General features: G+C 38.1%; 1 pseudogene; it reads left to right on the forward strand.

The window, feature by feature from the left end:
* Nucleotides 1–8,308: 8,308 nt before the first annotated feature.
* Nucleotides 8,309–9,436, forward strand: LOC148945004 (actin, cytoplasmic 1 pseudogene; annotated as a pseudogene).
* The last annotated feature ends 9,825 nt before the right edge of the window (nucleotides 9,437–19,261 follow it).

Consider the following 19,261-nt stretch of genomic DNA (forward strand, 5'->3'; position numbering starts at 1 on the left):
AGACAAAATAGTTGTACTAGGAATTTTATGTACGGGAGGTGGTGAGAATGTGGGAAAGCCATCATAACCTGACTAAATTGTAAAAATTGTAAAGTATGAGTTTTGTGTAACTATAAAGGTAACAAAATATTAATTTTCTTGGTGTAAGAAAACAACATTACATTTGAACAAGAATACCATTGATCCATCTAGGGCCATAATATGCAAATACCATACCTCCGTTTCAAGCTCAAGGGGTCAATGGCAAGAAGTATTACGCGACTTGTATCACATGACGAAAACAGGATTTTTATAGAGAAAGCGGAAACTAATCTTTTGAACAAAGAACTATTATTAGAATTACATCAAACTGGTCTCTGACCAATGACAGGCAAGAAGAACAAAATAAAAGAGAACTTAAAATAGGGATTCAGGAACGAAAATAAGGTAGTCTTTTTTTGGATCTAACAAAGAGTAAGTTTTACTTTGTAATTACGATAAGCTACCAATGCCTGTCTGAATTTCCATTTGGGAATAAAAGTTTGAAGATAAAAGTTAAAATAAGAATAAAACCTCAAGAGCTTTCTGTCACTTGGAAATAACCTTAATACGTATATAAGAGAAATTGATAACAACTAGTGCTGAAATCTAAGTTGATGATTTTGGGCTTATAGTTTCAGTAGTATTTCCACCTAGACAAGGCTTGAGCCATTTAGAAAAAACCGCATTTTAAGGTTAGAATAAGCCAAATCAAATTTCTTCCCAGAAATTTAAGCTTTGAATAACTGAGGGTTTAAAGAGGAAAGGAAACCTTAACCAAGGAGAGAAAGTTAGCAGAGCCATTTGTGATTCCCCTTGTCAGCCTAGAGTCTCTTGATGCTTAGCTTGACTTTATAGAGACCGTATAACCAAAAATTGGAATTATCGGACAATAACATTAATTAACCCCCCCCCCCCTTTGTGCAATCTTCAGACGTTTATACAAAGAGAAACACCGTTCCCTTTTTAACCATTCTTTCATTTCGTTAACCCCTACTGCATGTTTATACAAAGGTGACCTTAATGTTTATACAGGTAGGTTAGGGGAAAAGGGAACAATATTATCAGCGTAAGACTCTCCAAAACTTGATGTCCCGATATTTTTAATTAATATTTTCCTGGTCAAGCTAAAGCATAATAAGGTTCCAAAAAATACACAGCCCTTTTAGGATATAATAAGATAATCTCTTGGTTTCGGTTAATAAAATTTGAATTAAAAGCAAGTACGGTTATTCTTAGCTTAGCTCAAAAATATCCTTGAACTAAAGGATTTTAATAACCCAGAACTCAAGCCTTGACTAGCTGTTAAAGTGTAACCTTTTTAAGTAGAAACAATCGTTAGCCTATGATTAACTTAATCTTTTCTTTTCGGTAAACATTGGTGGATTGAACATGTAGATCAATAGACCAAAGACCTCGAAGAGGTGGAAGTATTCAAGATCAATAGAATTGGAATATTTTTCCTTTTATCTTCTTCTATAAGTACAATCAGTTGTCACTGAATTCTGAGTACCAATTTCTTACCTAACGCTTCAGTTTTTATCACACTACCAAATTTATTAGCCCTGTTAGTAGGGGCAACCTTACACAGCAGTTAGAAAAACTGTTGCTACCGATTTTTTAGTAAAAAGCGCTAAGTAAAGCTTTCCTTCAGGGAAGACACAGTTCCCTTCCTGAAGAAAAAACAGTTAGAAAAATTGTTGCTGCCAATTGGCTGCCAAAAAATCAAATATCTCTGAAAAGACTGCCGTGTGAAAAGAGATGAAAATACAGTTTTTTACGATCACCCCTGCAAAACAATAAACAAAAACAAAACTAAAATAAACACTCATTCGTTAGCTTTCTTCTGAAAAAATACCAAATTCCACTTTTTTGCATTTAGGAGCTTTAAAACGTCAAAAGTAAAGTTATCTGGTACGATGAATCTGTTGGTGTAATTTCATTAAGGTTCTATGTTTCTTAGGGGATGTTTCCACCTTTTTTCAAAAACATATTTTCTATCTGAAAATCAACTACGCTGAACAAAATGGCTATCTCAAAACTTTGATTGGATGTGTTTGGAGGAATGATGGACGTAGGGGGGGGGCTAGTTACCCTTCAATCACTTTCTACTTTTAAAAAGAGCACTAGGCCTTTGAATTTCCAATCAAATGAGCCTATTTTGAAATTTCTACGACAACGCCTTCTATAAAATCCTTATATGCCCCCAGGGTATAACTTAAAACCTTTGCCCTGAGGGCTACGGGGGAGTGTCCTCCTCAAAAACATGTTTTCTATCTGGAAATCAACTAAGCTGAACAAAATGGATGTATCACAATTTTGATTGGATGTGTTGGGGAGAGTGATGGTAGTGGGGGAGGGGGCTAGTTGCCCTCAAATCACTTTCACCTATTAAAAAGAGTACTAGCCCTTTGAATTTCCAATCGAATGAGCCTTTTTTGATGTTCCTACGACAACGCCTTCTATAAAAACCTAATATGCCTCCAGGGCATAACTTAAAACCCTTGCCCCGAGGGTTGTGGGGGAGTGTCCTCCTCAAAAAGATATTTACTATCTGGAAATCAGCTACGATGACAAAATGCCTATCTCAAAATTTTGATTCGATGTGTTTGGGGGAATGATGGGCGAAGGGGGGGGGGGGCTAGTTGCCCTCCAATCACTTTCGACTATTAAAAATCACACTGTCCCTTTGAACTTCCAATCGAATGGTGCCTGTTTTGATGTTTCTACGACAACACCTTCTATGAAAACCTTATATGCCCCCCAGGGCATCACTTAAAACCCTTGCCCATAGGGTTGTGGGGGAGTGTCCTCCTCAAAAACACATTTTCTCTCTAGAAATTGACTACGCAAAACAAAATGGCTATCTCAAAATTTTGATTCTAGGTTTCTGGAGGAAAAATGGGCAAGGGGGGATAGTGGCCCGCCAATCACTTTCGACTATTAAAAAGGCCACAAGCCCTTTGAATCTCCAATCAAATGAGCCTGTTTCGAAGTTTCTATGACAACGCCTTCAATAAAAACCTTTTACGCCTCCAGGGCACAGCTTAAAACCCTTGCCCTGAGGGATGTGGGGGAGTTTCCTCCTCGAAAACATATTTTCTATCTGGATATCAACTACGCTGAACAAAATGGCTATCTCACAATTTTGATTGGATGTGTTTGGGGAATGATGGGCGTGGGGGAGGGGGGCTAGTTGCCCTCCTATCACTTTCGACTATGAAAAAGGGCACTAGCCCCTTGAATTTCCTATTGAATGTGCCTTTTTTTAAGTTTCTACGAAAACACCTTCTATAAAACCTTATATGCCCCCCAGGGCTTAACTTGAAACCCTTGCCCATAGGGTTGTGGGGGAGTGTCCTCCTCAAAAACAAATTTTCTCTCTTGAAATCAACTGCAATGAACAAAATGGCTGTCTCAAAATTTCGATTGGATGTATTTGGGGGAATGATTGGTGTCAGGGGGGGCTAGTTGCCCTCCAATCACTTTGGAATATTAAAAAGGGCACTAGAATTCTCGATTTCCAATCGAATTTTTAAAGTCTCTACGACGACCCCTTCAATATTAAGTGCTGTGCTTTAAAGGAAAAAAATAATAAACTGTACATTGTGTCAACATTGATCTTATATGCCCTCAGGGCATAACTCAAAACCCTTGCCCCGGGGGTTGGGGGGGAATGTCCTCCTTAAAAAATATTTTCTATCTTGAATTCAACTACGCTGAATTAAATGGCTATATCAAAATTTTGATTGGATGTGTTTGGGGGAATGGCGGGCGTTGGGGGGGGGGGCTAGTTACCCTCCAATCACTTTCGACTATTAAAAAGGGCACTAGCCACTCTAATTTCCAATCGAATGAGCCCTTTTCGAAGTTTTTACGACAACTCCTTCGATACGAAGTGCCCGGGTATGGAGAAAAAAACCAAAAACACATTTGTGTCCACATCGTTCCTTACTTAGGCAGCGCTAGCGCGCTGCCCATGATAGGCTATTTTGTATTTTACTGTAGAGCATCATCGTCTTACTAGGTTGCAAGCTACCGCTGCAACCTGAACAATTTCCAAAAATAATTTTTGAAATAGAACCAATTTTATAGGAAAAACTATTTCCGGGTTGCAGCGGTTGCGAGCATCCAGGTTGTAGCGGTTGCTAGCAACTAGTAAGAGATGATCACGCCCAATAGTAAAAAACTAAACAGTCCTTTACTTCTAAAACTAGAATCAGATCAAAAACTAAAGTACACTATTAGAACCAAATTGTCCAGTACTCCTATATAGGTAAATTACCGTCCCTTGGCTTGAAAAACAAGGAAAGTATAATTCATAAAAATAATTCCCAAAACAAAATCCTTTTTTACGAAAAACTGCATTATTCTATACCTCTTTAGTAGAAAATTTTATGCTTGCCTCCTGGAGTCAAACTGTTTTTGGCTCAACTCCTACAGTGCTTATCTCTATAACGTTGTGCTTTATTTTTTGTACAAAAAAATAATTATTTTATTTTAATTCTTAGTTCATTACATTAAAGACTTACCAAAACACAACGCTTATCAAAAACTTGTTTTTACTTGAAAAACAAGGAAAATATATTGGCTTGAAAATAAAAAAAGTGCATGAAACCATGACATTCCACATCGACAGGAGGTTTGTTTTTTGCGTTTTTTCTCCTCAGCTAACTGGGCGCTGGAAAATCATAAAAAGCTCTATAGTGGCTCATTTTAAAGGCAATTAATGCATTGAAAAACTTTTCATAATTAATAAAAATAATTTGCCAAACAAAATAATTTTTTTACGAAAATATATATATATATACATATATATTGACAAATAATTTTTTCAAGGAATCGATAAGATAACTAAGTCCAATATATGCAATGGTATGTTTTTCTAATGATCGTCTTTTAATGTAATATTCCTTATTATAAAAACTAACAAAAAAGACAACTAGTTTAAGAATTTTCAGGTATTTTTCTGGTTTTAATTGAAAAATTAAAATTATTGCTCAAACACCATAAATATTTTTGCAGTTTACATTATTACTTAAGCGATCTTGAACTTAAAACTAAAAGTAAATAAAATTATATTGTCGAGAGATGAACGTGTATAAATATTGCATTCACTTATTACGTCATATATGGTTATAACCTATATACGAATATAAGGTCATTCATCAAGCTTGTAAATGAAAATGCAGTTTTTTGTCAAAATTGATCTTGTTTAAAAAAAAAATATTTTCAATTACAAAAGGCACTTGATGTAACAATTTCCTTTAAAGTGAGCCATTATACAGCTCTCTATGAATTTCCATTCAACAGCTAGCTGAGGAGGAAAATCAAAAGGAAAGAAAAAATATGCCTTATGTGGAGAATGTCGTGGTTCAAGCCAATTTTCTTGATTTTTGGCCAATATATTTTCCTTGTTATTAAAGTCTGGGCATGGTAAGTTTGTTATATAGAGATTTTGGACAAGTTGGCTCTAATATTGTACTGCTTGTTTTGATCTGAATCTATTTTCAGGAGTTATGGGTTACTCAAATTTTTACTACGGGGCGTGACCGTCTCCAACTATATTGCTAGCTACCGCTGCAGCCCGGATTAACATAAATTTCATTAATCAGATATTTTAATATATCCTACATTATCTAGTGGTAGGTATAGCTTGCTCTCACCCAGTTTTCTTGAGTTCGATTCCCGGTATAGGTATGATGATTTCTTTAGGAATATAATTAAAATAACCATGTATATAATTATTCCTTTTTTATTAATAAAGGCTACAGTTCGTTCCTTAACGTAATGTATGGAATGGTTTGTTGTTTCATATAAATACTGTAATCTTAACTATAGTGAAGTTGCGTATGCAAGTTAGTATAGGGAAGAGTTTGATCTTTATTATATGCAGTGTGAAAAGACATCAAAAATGCGGTTTTTGGTGGAAAAATTTATTCTCTTTTAGAAATAATTTATTTTAGTTATTATGGATTTTTAACCCAATTAATTTCCTTTAAAATGAGCTATTGAACAACCCTCTAAGATGTTCCAGTGCCAAGCTATCTGTGGAAAAGAAAAAAAAAGAAAAGAGAAAAAAATATCCCGTTTGGGGAGAATAACGTGGTTAAAGTCAATTTTCTTGATTTTCAAGCCAATATATTTCCCTTGCTGTTCAAGCCAAGGGACAGAAAGTTTCCTATACAGGGGTTTCGGACAAGGCGGCTCTAATGGTGTACTTTTTGTTTTGATCTGACTCCTTTGTTAGGAACTATGGGTTTTTATATTTCTTAACATTGGACGTGATCGTCTCTTACTAGGTTCCTAGCTACCGCTGCAACCCGGATTAATTGTGTGGGCAACAGTTCAGTCTTTGCTATAATCCTTATGCGTTTAAAAAATTTTTTAGGAACAGATGCAGTTTCTTTTCATAAAGTGGAATCGTTAACCTTCTACTAGATTTCTACTAATTACTAGATTCTACTAGATTTCTACTAAGCTTCAAACTTTTCGTTTTCTTTACTGAGGCTTTAGAATTGTTGTAATGCCTTGTTAAAATATTTACAAATATTTTCGCAATTACCAGTTTATTGTTTTCTTAGGCAATTTAATGTCTTCCTACTGAATCTATTCATAAATATTTGATTATTACAGAAAGTCCGATTTCTAAACACGATTTCTACTAAGATTCAAACTTTTGGTTTTCTATTTTAGAGTTTTGAAATTGTTTTAATCATTTGGCAAAATATATATAAGTATTTTTGCAATTACCAATTTTTGGCTCTTTAAGCAATTTAAGGTTTTTTTCCATGCATGAAAATATTTAATTTTTCCTCATAAGAATGTCGCCGCAGGGCCCAAGAATTCGGCACACGGCAGGCTTCTATATGTTTCTTTTCGTAATTCAATATATTTTCATACTTCGGTCTGTACAAAGATATTTGATTATTAAAGCAAATCTGATTGCTTGCAATGATTTCTACTAAGCTTCAAACTTTTGGTTTTCTTTTCTAAGGTTGTAGAATTGCTGTAATGCCTTGTTAAAATATATACAAATATTTTTGCAATTACTAGTTTTTTGTTCCTTAGGCAATTTAATTTCTTTTCATAATGAATCTATTCATAAATATTTGATTATTGCAGCAAGTCCGATTTCTAACAACGATATCTACTAAACTTCAAACCTTTGGCTTTCTATTTTAGGGTTTTAAAATTGTTGTAATCCCTTGCAATAATATATACAAGTGTTTTTGCATTTAACAATTTTTTGCTCTTTAAGGAATTTAATGTACTTTTCTATACATGAAAATCTTAAATTTGTCCTCGTAAGTGTGACGCCGTCAGGCCCTGGCACTCGACACGCGGCAGGCTTCTATATATAGATCTCACTGTCGCTTGTCTTCTAAACGCAGATAACTTGAGCCTTTTCTTGATTTCATTGCGTCCAATCATGTACAAGATTGATTAATGACGTCATATTCTTAGACTGTAACAATATATGGTGCAAAAGTAAATGCGATATTATAATGTTATCTGTAATTCAGTCAGTACAAAATCGCTAGTACTATTATGCAAACTGGAAAAATATTTATGGTGTCTGAGCAATAATATTAATCTTTTATTTCAAACTTGAAAAATACCTGAAAATGTTTAAATTAGTTTGTTTTTGAGTTCAATTTAATAAACTAATCTTTTATTTCATCTCTTATTTCAAAGTTATAATTGTCTCCTGGAACCAAACTTTTTTTGGCTCAACTTCTAAAGTGCGTATCTTTTGCGCTACATTTCGTAGAAATAAAATTCAATTTCTTTTTTTATTTTAGGGTTTAATTCAGAATCACTAAGGTTATTATGTAAACTAAAAAATTATTTATGGTGTCTGAGCAACAATATTAATTATTTAATTCAAACTAGAGAAATACCCGAACATCTTTAAATTAGTATAGTCATTTGTTCAATTTCATCAACAAAAGTTTTATTCTATCTATCAAGTCAAAGTTATAATTGTCTCCTGAAATCAAACTTTATTTGGCTCAATTTCTAAAGTGCGTATCTTTTGTGCTATATTTCTGTAAAAAGGAAATTCAATTTTTATTTTAATTTTCGGTTCAGAGTCGCTAAGTTTATTTTGTAAACAAAGAAAATATTTATGGTGTCTGAGTAATTTTTTTCGTCTTTTATTTCAAACTATAAAAAGACCTGAAAAATTTAAAAATATTTTTATTTTTTGTTAGGATTTAGCTACTTGATACGTCCCTTCAGTTTTTCACGACATTTTATAGTAAGAATTACTAGCAGATTTGAAAAAATGACAGAAGATTTACGTGCAATTGTTATTGATAATGGATCAGGTGTTTGTAAAGCAGGATTTTCAGGAGATGATACCCCAAAAACTGTGTTTCCTGCTGTGATTGGACGTCCAAAACATACGGGAGTGATGATTAATTCAGGTAGCCAGGATGCTTATGTAGGTGATGACGCTCAAGCAAAAAGGGAAATTTTGGAACTGAAGTATCCTATAGAGCATGAGATTGTCTCAGATTGGGACGATATGGAAAAGATCTGGCATCATACCTTCTACAATGAGCTTCACGTTGCCCCAGAAGAGCATCCAGTGTTACTCACAGAGCCTCCTCTTGACCCGAAAGCCAACAGAGAAAAAATGACTCAGGTCATGTTTGAAACTTTTCAAACCCCTAAAATGTATGTTGCCCTCCAAGCCGTCCTTTCTCTCTACGCATCTGGAAGAACCAATGGTCTTGTTCTTGACTCTGGCGAGGGTGTTACACAAATTGTACCCATCTTATGTGGTTATGCTCTTCCACATGCAATTTCGAGATTTGATCTTGCTGGTCGAGATTTGACCGATTATTTGATAAAAATTTTAACTGAGCGAGGATATTCCTTTCCACCCACTGATGAAAGAGAAATCGTTCGTGATATCAAAGAAAAACTTTGCTATGTTGCTTTAGACTTCAAACAGGAGATAGCAACTGCTGCCAGCTCAGCATCTCTTGAACAGAACTATGAGCTGCCTGATGGTCAATTCATTACTATAGGTAATGAGAGATTCAGATGCCCAGAAGTCTTATTCCATCCATCTATTCTCGGCATAGAATCTTACGGGATTCACGAATTAGTGCACAAAAGTATCGTGGAATGCGATGACGAAATAAGAAAACTCTTGTATGGCAACATCGTTTTGTCTGGTGGTTCTACCATGTTTCCTAGCATCGCTGAAAGAATACAAAAGGAAATTACTGCACTTGCACCATCCACCATGAAGATCAATGTTATTGCAACGCCTGAGCGTAAATACGCCGTATGGAGAGGTGGATCTATCTTAGCTTCACTCCCGAAATTCCAACACAAGTGGATTTCTAAGCAAGAATACGATGAGTTTGGACCATCCATTGTTCACAGAAAATGCTTTTAACTTGGTTATGCTCAATTGTACACATGCCACAAAATGTTATTTTTGTTAAAGAAATTCCGTTGAAAGATGTGATCATCATCATCTTATTTTTAACTTTGCTTAGAGAGTGGATTAAGACTGACTAAGATATTGGTTACCATTCCTTAATCAGCAAGGAATGACATTTTTTTCACGCTTTTCAGTTTTTTCAAAATATCTTAGCTAGCAACCTAATAAGAGATGATTACGCTCCATAGTAAAAAATTAAATAGCCCATAGATCCTAAAAATACAATCAGATCAAAAAAGGAAGTACACACTATTAGAACCGCAATCTCCAATATCGCTCTATAGAAAACTAACTGCCCAATGGCTTGAAAAACAAGGAAAATATATCCGTTCAAAAATCAAGAAAAGTGGCTGCAACCAAGATATTCCAAATTGACTGCAGGTATGTTTTTCCATTTTTTTTCTCCCCAGCTATCTGGGAACTGAAAAATTATAGAGAGCTGTATAATGGCTCATTTAAAAGGTTCCACCGGGTAATCCACACTTCTGTATTTCTTCAGGATCTTGTATGGGCCTTGCCACCATACCTCAAGTTTGCTATTTCCACACGGTAAGAGGACCAGCACTTCCTCACCCGCTTCAAACTCTCTGGTATTCGGTTGTGATCATACCAGGTCATCTGTTGTTCTTGACTTTCCAATAAGTTTTGATGAGGTAACTGACTACTAATTCTGACGCACCTTTCTTTTTCTCCTCCCACTCCTCTCGTGACACATCTAGGGGTCCTCTGACGTGATGCCCATAGATACTGATCCCACTTCTTCGGCTCATCTCTGACAAATTTTCTTAGCATCTGCACTGTGGTCCCATTTAACCTCTCAACCAATCCATCCGTCTCCTGATGGTAAAAACTGGTACGAAGGGGTTTAATACCAAGGGCGAAGTCTCTGCATCGTTTGAGAGATAAAGTTACTTCCATTGTCGGTTAGAATCTCTGAAGGTATCTCCACGCGAGAGAAAAACTTGATCAATTCTTCAGCTATCTTTTGTCAGTGAGTCGAGTGAAGCGGATCCACTTATCACTAGGATCCACTTGAAACAAGTTTTACTACGCTCTAAAGGTCCCACAAGGTCTATTCCTATTTTGTGGAAAGGAGTTTCAATGATCGGGATGGGTTTTAGAATCATTTTCTCTATTTGGCGTTTTCTGGCTGTCATCTGGCCATGAAGCACTACCGCTGCCCCTGCCGACTCCTGGTGATCGGGCCTTTCCGGGCTCTCAGCCAGGAAATCGTGTCGCGTATTTTCTGGCTGCTGCTTTTTCCTCGGACAGTTCTTCGCAAAGTGTGACGTGTCGTCGTACACAAAGCAGGCTCTCCTGTTTCCTTCTCGGCGACTCTCGCGCGAGCTTCCTTCCTTGGACTCAGCTCGCGCTTGATGACTGCTCACCCCTCCTTTACGGTTGCCGCCAAAACTCCTCTGTTTCCTTCCCTCCTTGCTTGGACGCTGGTCTCTGTTATCGCCACCTGTCTTCAAACAATCTTTCGTTGTTTTACGAGCCAGGTTCTCTGCCTGTGCTCTCAGCGATGTTAGACTGAGCCATCTATTGAATCTTTTTCAAATCTTTCCATCTTTTGGAAAAGTAACGGTCAAAATGCATACCTTTCTCAATAACATATGCTATATGCGAACAATGAACAAATTGCCCAGAGGATTGCGGGGAGGCTGACTGTGATGTTTTATCATTTTTCTGTTCTTATGTTCACATCGTGATATTTATTTTCTGAGATTGTAGTTCGTCAGTGTGTGTGAATTGAAAAAAGCTAATAAGCTAGTTTCGTTTTGAATAATTTTTGTGTTCGTATGAAATGGTCAGACCTTTCCTGAACTTTGTAGAATATAAGACCTCTGTTTGAAAATCTTTACATTTTGTGAATTTGGACAGCGATAAGCGCTCCTGATTGAGATAAATTCTAGGACTTGGGTTCTAATTATTGGTTGCTCTTGTGAAAGTTACCACATTTGGTGTGTGGCGGCGGGATAATATCCTTCAATTTTGTGAGAAGTTGAACCGGTGGATCTGGAATTGGGACAAAGTGTCTACTATTCACGCAAGTGATCCCGTTTGAAGATCTCCTGAGTTAATGGTAACTAATTTAATCACGCTAGTGACATTTTGTCGTTTTGTATAATTTCAGTTTTCCGTTTCGGCTTTTGGGAAAATTCTAAGACCTAATAAATTAATTCACATTAACGACATCTTGCTGTTTTACAATTTCAGTTTTCTGTTTAGTCTTTTAAGAAAAGTCTAAACCTAACTAATTAATTAATTCACGTTACCGATATTTTGCTGTTTTTCAGTACTGCAATTCTCTGTCTAGGGTTTTAAGAAAAGTCTAGTCTTTAAAGTCTTAAAGTTTTAAGAAAAGTCTTAAAACTTGATCAAGTAATTCACGTTACGACTATTTTGTCGACAAATGGGAGTGACATTTTGCTGGTAATTGAGGCGGTAAAGAAAGACAATATTTTCGTAAAACTTAGAGAGATTTTAGAAATTTTATTTTAGAATAAAAAAAAAATGTAACCTAAGGTGGGTTAAGTCGTATGCCCAAGAATCCTACCAAGTCTGTGAGACAGACTAGGTCCAATTCACTGGGTCGATTTCACGTTAAATTACCCGACACTCTAAACGATGGAGCATCAGCGATTCCTAAGAGGAGGACTAAAGTAGACCCTCTTAAAGAGTTTAACTCTAAGACGAAACAGGTATTTCAGTCAAATATAACAGAGGTTGTAGGTGGGGCTGAGAGCCCGGCAGAGGGGATCAGTTGTCTTTACAAGAAGGGAGAATAACAGAGGTGAAGTTTTTGCCTGAGGCTATTTCTGAAACAGAAGATAGTAAGGCAAGGACAGAGAAAGCGGAAGGAAAGGTAGAGGTAGAAGTATCGCCAGAGGTTTCAGCAAGTATTCAGATCTTTGGTAATAAAAACCTAATTCCAATGGATGCACCACAATTTAAACCGCTTTTGACAGCACTAAACGCCCTAACAACTAGCTTGGCGGATCAACCTGCGGCAAATCAGCAGCAACCTACAGCAGCAAAAGCCACAATTATGCCCAAGCTAAAGAAGCTGACTGATAGTGACGACAGACTCGTTTTTAAGCATGTTTGAGAGCATGGTGACGGAAAGTGGCTAGCCTAGAGAACAGTGGGCTACACAGCTGTATTCAGTTCTATCCGGTCCCGCACTGGAGACAATGTCAGGTTTATCGGCAGATACATTTGCTGATTAATGAAGCAGTTAAGGCAGTAATGATTGAGAATTCTTCTGTCATAAATGAAACGTATTGCAAACGCCTCCGAAGTGGGAGAAAAGAAGAAAACAAGTCCTACGGAGAACTCGGAAGGAAGCTGGCAACCAACTTCAATAGATGGCTCAGTCTAACATTGCTGAAAGCACCGGCAGAAAACCTGGCGGCAACAAGCACCCGGTCAGCTAGAGTCGTTGTGCCATTGAAAGATGCAGAAGAATTTTTTAAGCTTTTACAGGTGGAACAGTTGACGGAGTCAGTACCGTACCAACTGCAGGTAGCCCTTAGGGAGAGGCAGTTTAGAACTCTTAAGGAAGGTGTTTTTTTTGCGGAAGCTAACGCCCTATCTCATAAAACAACGAAAGATTGTTTGAAGACAGGTGGCGATAACAGAGACCAGCGTTCAAGCAAGGAGGGAAGGAAACAGAGGAGTTTTGACAGCAACCATAAAGGAGGGGTGAGCAGTCATCTAGCGGGAGTTGAGTCCAAGGAAAGAAGCTCACGTGAGAGTCGCTGAGCAGGAAACAGGAGAGCCTGCTTTGTGTACGACGACACGTCACATTTTGCAAAGAAATGTCCGAGGAAAAAGCAGCGGCCAGAAAATGTGCGGCAGGGTTTCCTAACTAATAGCTCGGAAAGGCCCAATCACCGGTAGTTGGCAGGGACAGCAGTTGTGCTTCCTGGCAAAGAAAATGGAATGACGTTGGATATGCTGGTGGAAAGTGGAGCGGACATAGCATTTCTGCACTCGGAGCTGGTACCGGAAGAGTTATGGTGCTAGGAGGAGCCTAGAAGCTTGAGATGTGTACATGGCGACACACACAAATACCCTACGGTGGTAGTGGATATACGGGTGAAACAAGCAGATGGTTTGCTTGTTGAACTTCCAGCGAAGGTTGCAGTCCCGGAATGAATCCCAAAAGAAGTTCCTGGTAGGGAGAAATTTTCCAGAATTCTCGAGGCTGGTAGATTCGGAAGTTGATGTGTTTGTGACAACAAGGGCCCGAGCAAGCAAGCTGGGTGATTTGACGACTCAATGTTTTCTGGAGGCGGAAAAGCACGGAAGATTCGGAGGCAGAAGCTTAGAGAAAAGAAGGCCGGTTCAGGCTAAGGCCGAACCTACAGAGGCTCAGGTTCCTTCAGTTGCATGCTAAAACTTGCCCATAATTCACCCCTTGGAGGGCATATGGGCAGGCAACAAACTACCGATAGGATTCTAGAAAGATTCTTTTGCGCGAATGTTTATCTGGACGTAGCAAAACATTGCCAACAGTGTCATGATTGTCAGATGACAGCCAGAAAACGCCAGATGGAGAAAATGATATTAAAACCCCTCCCGATCATTGAAACTCCTTTCCACAACATAGGAATGGACCTGGTGGGACCTTTAGAGCGCAGTAAAACTGGTTTCGAGTAGATCCTAGTGATAAGCGACTATGCAACCAGATATCCAGAGGCTATACCGCGTCGCTCGACTCACTGACAAAAGATAGCTGACGAATTGATCAAGTTTTTCTCTCGCGTGGAGATACCTTCAGAGATTCTAACCGACAATGGAAGTAACCTTATCTCCCAAGCGATGCAGAAACTTAGCCCTTTCTATTAAACCCCTTCGTACTAGTGTTTACCATCCGGAGACAGAGGGATTGGTTGAGAGGTTAAATGGGACCACAGTGCAGATGCTAAGAAAATTTGTCAGAGATGAGCCGAAGAAGTGGGATCAGTATCTTCTATATCTTTTATTTGTCTACAGGGAAACTAAACAGGCTTCGACAGGTTTCTCGCCATTCGAGCTGATCTATTAGCATCACGTCAGAGGACCCCTAGATGTGTTACGAGAGGAGTGGGAGGAGAAAAAGAAAGGCGCATCGGAATCGGTTGTCAGTTACCTGGTTAATATGCGGGAACGACTTAGCAAATGGACCAAGACCGCATATCAAAACTTATTGTAAAGTCAAGAACGAAGACCTGGTATGATCACAACCGGAAACCCTGAGAGTTTGAAGCGGGAGAGGAAGTGCTGGTCCTTTTACCGTGTGGAAATAGCAAACTTGAGGTACAGTGGCAAGGCCCATAAAAGACCCTGAAGAAATACGGAAGTGTGTATTACCTAGTGGAATTTCCCGAGGGAAAAAAGAAGTCAAAGCTTCTCCACGTAAACCTTCTTAGAAATTACCACATTGCAAATCCAAATGAAATCTTCTTATTCAAGCAAACAACTATGCGGACACAAGTCTGGAAGAGATGACAGACTACAAGGGTGCAGGAAACGACGGAGACTTCGAAGAAGCCCTCCAGACATCCATAGATTGAATTTTGAGTCATGGTCGAAGAAGGGATTTGGCTAAAATCTTGAGAAGGTATAGAACGTCACTTTCGGACAGACCTAGGAAAACCGATCTCGTTATGCACGAGATCAGTACAGGCAGTAGCCCACCGGTGCGGAGGTAGTCCTATCGAGTTCCAGCAGCGAGACGGCACCTGGTAGAAACCGAAGTGGCTAAGATGCTGCAAGAAGGAATTGTAAGACCGTCAGAGAGTGATTATGCGTCACTGATAATACTAGTACCAAAGGCAGATGGGACGGTGAAGATTTGTGCCGACTATCGGGAAATAAATAAAATTTCAAGGCAGAATTTTTACCCAATACCTCGCACGGATGAGATCCTTGAGGGAATGGGAACGGATAAATTCATCAGTAATCTAGATTTAACTCGAGGCCATTGACAGATAAAAATGCACCCTAATAGCATACACAAGACAGCATTTGTGACGCCAAATGGTCTATATGAGTTTCTCGTAACGCCATTCAGGATTCAAGGAGCAAGTGGAAGATTCCAAAAGCTCATGGATCGTGTTGTCAGAGATTTGAAATTCTGTCGCTGCTACATCGGCAATATTGTGATCTTCAGTGACACTTTCCAGGACCACCTAAGACATATCAAAGTGGTGCTACAGAGATTGCAGTCAGCAGGGCTAAAGTCAATCCAAGGAATTGCTGGTTTGGGGATACAGAAGCTGAGTTTTTGGGGCATACAGTAGGAGGTGGAGTCCTTAAGCCATCAACGAACAAGGTCCAGGGGATTGACAATTATCCAAGGCCCCTTTCGAAAAAGAATGTTCGAGCATTTATGGAACTAGTCGGATACTATGGTCGCTTTATCCAGAATTTTGCAGCTTTGGCCAGATGACCACCAAAAAGGCCCCTGAAGTAGTCGAGTGCAAAACTGGCATTTGAGTCTCTGAAGGAGGTGTTGTGTTCAGCTCTGGTTTTGAGAAATCCGAACTATAAGGAGTCCTTTATACTACAAACAGACTGGAGCGGCAAATGACTGGGGGCTGTCTTGACCCAGTGGACTGACGGGGAGGAATATCCTATTGGCTTCACTAGCAGGAAACTGACACCCGCTGAGATTCAATACGCCACGATCGAGAAGGAGGCGCTAGCAATAAAATGGGCAATATCCAAGTTCCACCACTTCCTGGCAGGTCGGTATTTCTTCGTCGAAACTGACCATGAACCGTTGTGGCTTCATGTGATGTCCAATCAGAACAAGAACTTAGCTCGGTGGATTCTCACCCTACAAGCATACGATTTCCCCAATAGTAGCCGTCCAGGGGTTTCGAACGCTAATGCTGCCGCCCTGTCAAGATATCAGGAATAGGCGACCCTCCTCGTTTTGTGAATACTGTACATAAATTTTTCGTTGCAAGATTTAAAACGAATCATCGTCGCGGAGAATAATAGATCTGCCGGAGCACCTATATGGATTCACTTACGGCGAGGTAAGCCGGTTGCAAGTGGCAGATCCCACACTAAAGTATTACGTAGAATTGGCGGCGTTTGAAATGACGGATCCAAGTTACGCAAAATACGCATGGGAGGAGCAAGGAATCTTAAGAAGGTTTATCAACGATAAACTTCCCCAAATCGTCGTGCCCCTGAGATTTTTCTGTGAATGCCTAATGGCACATCAGACAAGATGGTTTTCACAGGTCCGACAAGGAGGTGGCTGATCGTATTTTGTCGGAATACATTTTGCCTGGGTTATTTACAGATATCAAAAATTACAGAAAGAATTGTAACCATTGTCAGGCAGTCCAGTTGAAACAGGGTCAGTCTGTAGTCACACGTGTGTCATAGGTTTAAGACAGCGATAAGGGCTCCTGATTGAGACCAATTCTAGGAGTTGGGTTCTTTTATTGGTTGCTGTGTTAAAAATTGCCACACTGCCACAATACATAATGACTGGATCTTTCAACAATTCTCAATTCTGAACAAAACAGTTGTCTTAAAATTTTTATCAGAAGTTTTCAGGGGATTGATAAGCTTGGAGGAGGGGTGGTTGCCTTTTATTTACCCCTGACTTTTAAAAAGAGCACTAGAATGTAGTTCCTAGAACTTTTGACTTCCAATCAAATAAGCTCTCTCAGATCCGAAGTTTATATGACCACCCGTTCCGAAAAATCTTTATATATTCCGGAGTAAAACTTACTACCCTTGCCCCTGGGCTGTGCGTAACCCTGTAGACAATGTTATATGGTCTATGGACTATTTTAAACAAAATGGTTATCTCATAATTTCGATCGAATATGCTAGGTGAAAAGAGGTTGTCACTGAGGGGTGGGTGGGCTAGTGGACTTCACTCACTTTTGACTTTTAAAAGTGAACTGAACAATGTATTTCCAATTAAATAAGCCTATTCTAAAGTTGACATGACCACACCTTCCATAATAATTTTATATGCCCCCGGGGCATAACTTACTACCCTTGCCCAAAGACTCTGGGAGGTTTTGCAAACCCCTCAGGTCTCGTCAAGTGATCTTCTGGTTATATTTTAAACAAACGGCTATCTCAAAATTTCTATCACATGCGTTAAGGAAGATACAACGCTTGTTGGGGGGGGGGATTAGATGCCCTTTGGTCACTTTGAATCTTAGGGCTGGGGGGTGTTATCCACCTAGCTAGCAACCTAGTATAAGACGATCATGTTCAATGTTAAGAAATATAAAAACCCATACTTCCTAAAAAAGGAGTCAGATCAAAACAAAAAGTCCACCATTAGAACCGTCTTGTCCGAAACCTACTTCTGTCCATTGAAACTTTCTGTCCATTGGCTTGTACAGCAAGGGAAATCTATTGGCTTAAAAATCAAGAAAAGTGGCAGCTACTACAACATTCTGCCTAAACGGCATATTTTTTTTTCTTTTCTTTCTTTTCCACAGATAGCTTGGCACAGGAACCTCGTAGAGAGTTGTTCAATAGCTCATTTTAAAGGAAATTAATTGGATTAAAAATCTTTAGTAACTAAAATAAATTATTTCCAAGAGAGAATAAATTTTTCCACCAAAAACTACATTTTTGATGTCTTTTCTTACTGCAGTTTTTTCTAAGATATTTTATTTTTCTACATATAAATCATAATCGTATACCAGTGGTAAGATTTTCCAGGTTGCAGCGGTAGCTAGCAACCTAGTAAGAGACGATCACGTCCAATGTTAAGAAATGTAAAAACCCATAGTTCCTAAAAAAAGAAGTCAGATCAAAACAAAAAGTACACCATTAGAACCGCCTTGTTCGAAACCCCTGTATAGGAAACCTTCTGTCATTTGGCTTGAACAGCAAGGGAAATATATTGGCTTGAAAATCAAGAAAAGTGGCAGATACTACAACATTCTGCCTAAACGGGATTTTTTTTTTCTTTATTGTTATCCAGAGATAGCTTTGCACTGGAACATCGTAGAAAGTTGTTCAATGGGTCATTTTAAAGGAAATTAATTGGGTTAAAAACCTTTTGTAACTAAATTACTTTAATACACGATAAATTTTTCCACTAAAAACTGTATTTTTGTCTTTCCATACTGCTGTCTTTTCAAAGACATTTGATTTTTGAAGCAATCAAACAGTTCGTGGTAAGGTTGTATTTTAAACTTTATATTCCATAGATAACTTAGCACTGGAACATCGTAGAGAGTTGTTCAATGGATCATTTTAAATTATAATAAAGAACGAATATTTTACCGATTATCTACTAATAACCATATATGACGGAATAAATGACATGACGTAATATCTAAAACCTATTGTGTACTAATAACCATATATAATTTAATGAGCGACGTGACGTAAAAATTGAAAAAATTAATTTTTATTTTATTTTCGTTTTTAGTTTAGAATCGCTAAAGTTATAAACTGCAAAAATATTTATGGTGTCTGAACAATAGTTTTAATCTTTTAATTTAGACTAGAAAAATACCTGAAAATTTAAAAATTAGTTTAAATTTTTGTTAGGTTCTTGATACTTTATACGTGACTTAAAGATTCAACTAATGGTTACATAATGGCTTCAATCAAGCAAGCTACACGCAAGTTAAAAAAACAGTACTACCAAAAAAACAGAGATAGCATCTTGAAAAGAAAAAAGCAAAGGTATTCAAGCGACCAGGCGTATCGGGAAGTAATAATTGATTATGACAAACAGCGTTATTATAATGATGTAGTTTATAGACATGCAAAAATTGAGAC

The sequence above is a fragment of the Artemia sp. Qi Xiang Cuo genome, chromosome 13, assembly GCF_049724085.1.
Source record: "Artemia sp. Qi Xiang Cuo chromosome 13, ASM4972408v1, whole genome shotgun sequence".
NCBI lineage: Eukaryota > Metazoa > Arthropoda > Branchiopoda > Anostraca > Artemiidae > Artemia > Artemia sp. Qi Xiang Cuo.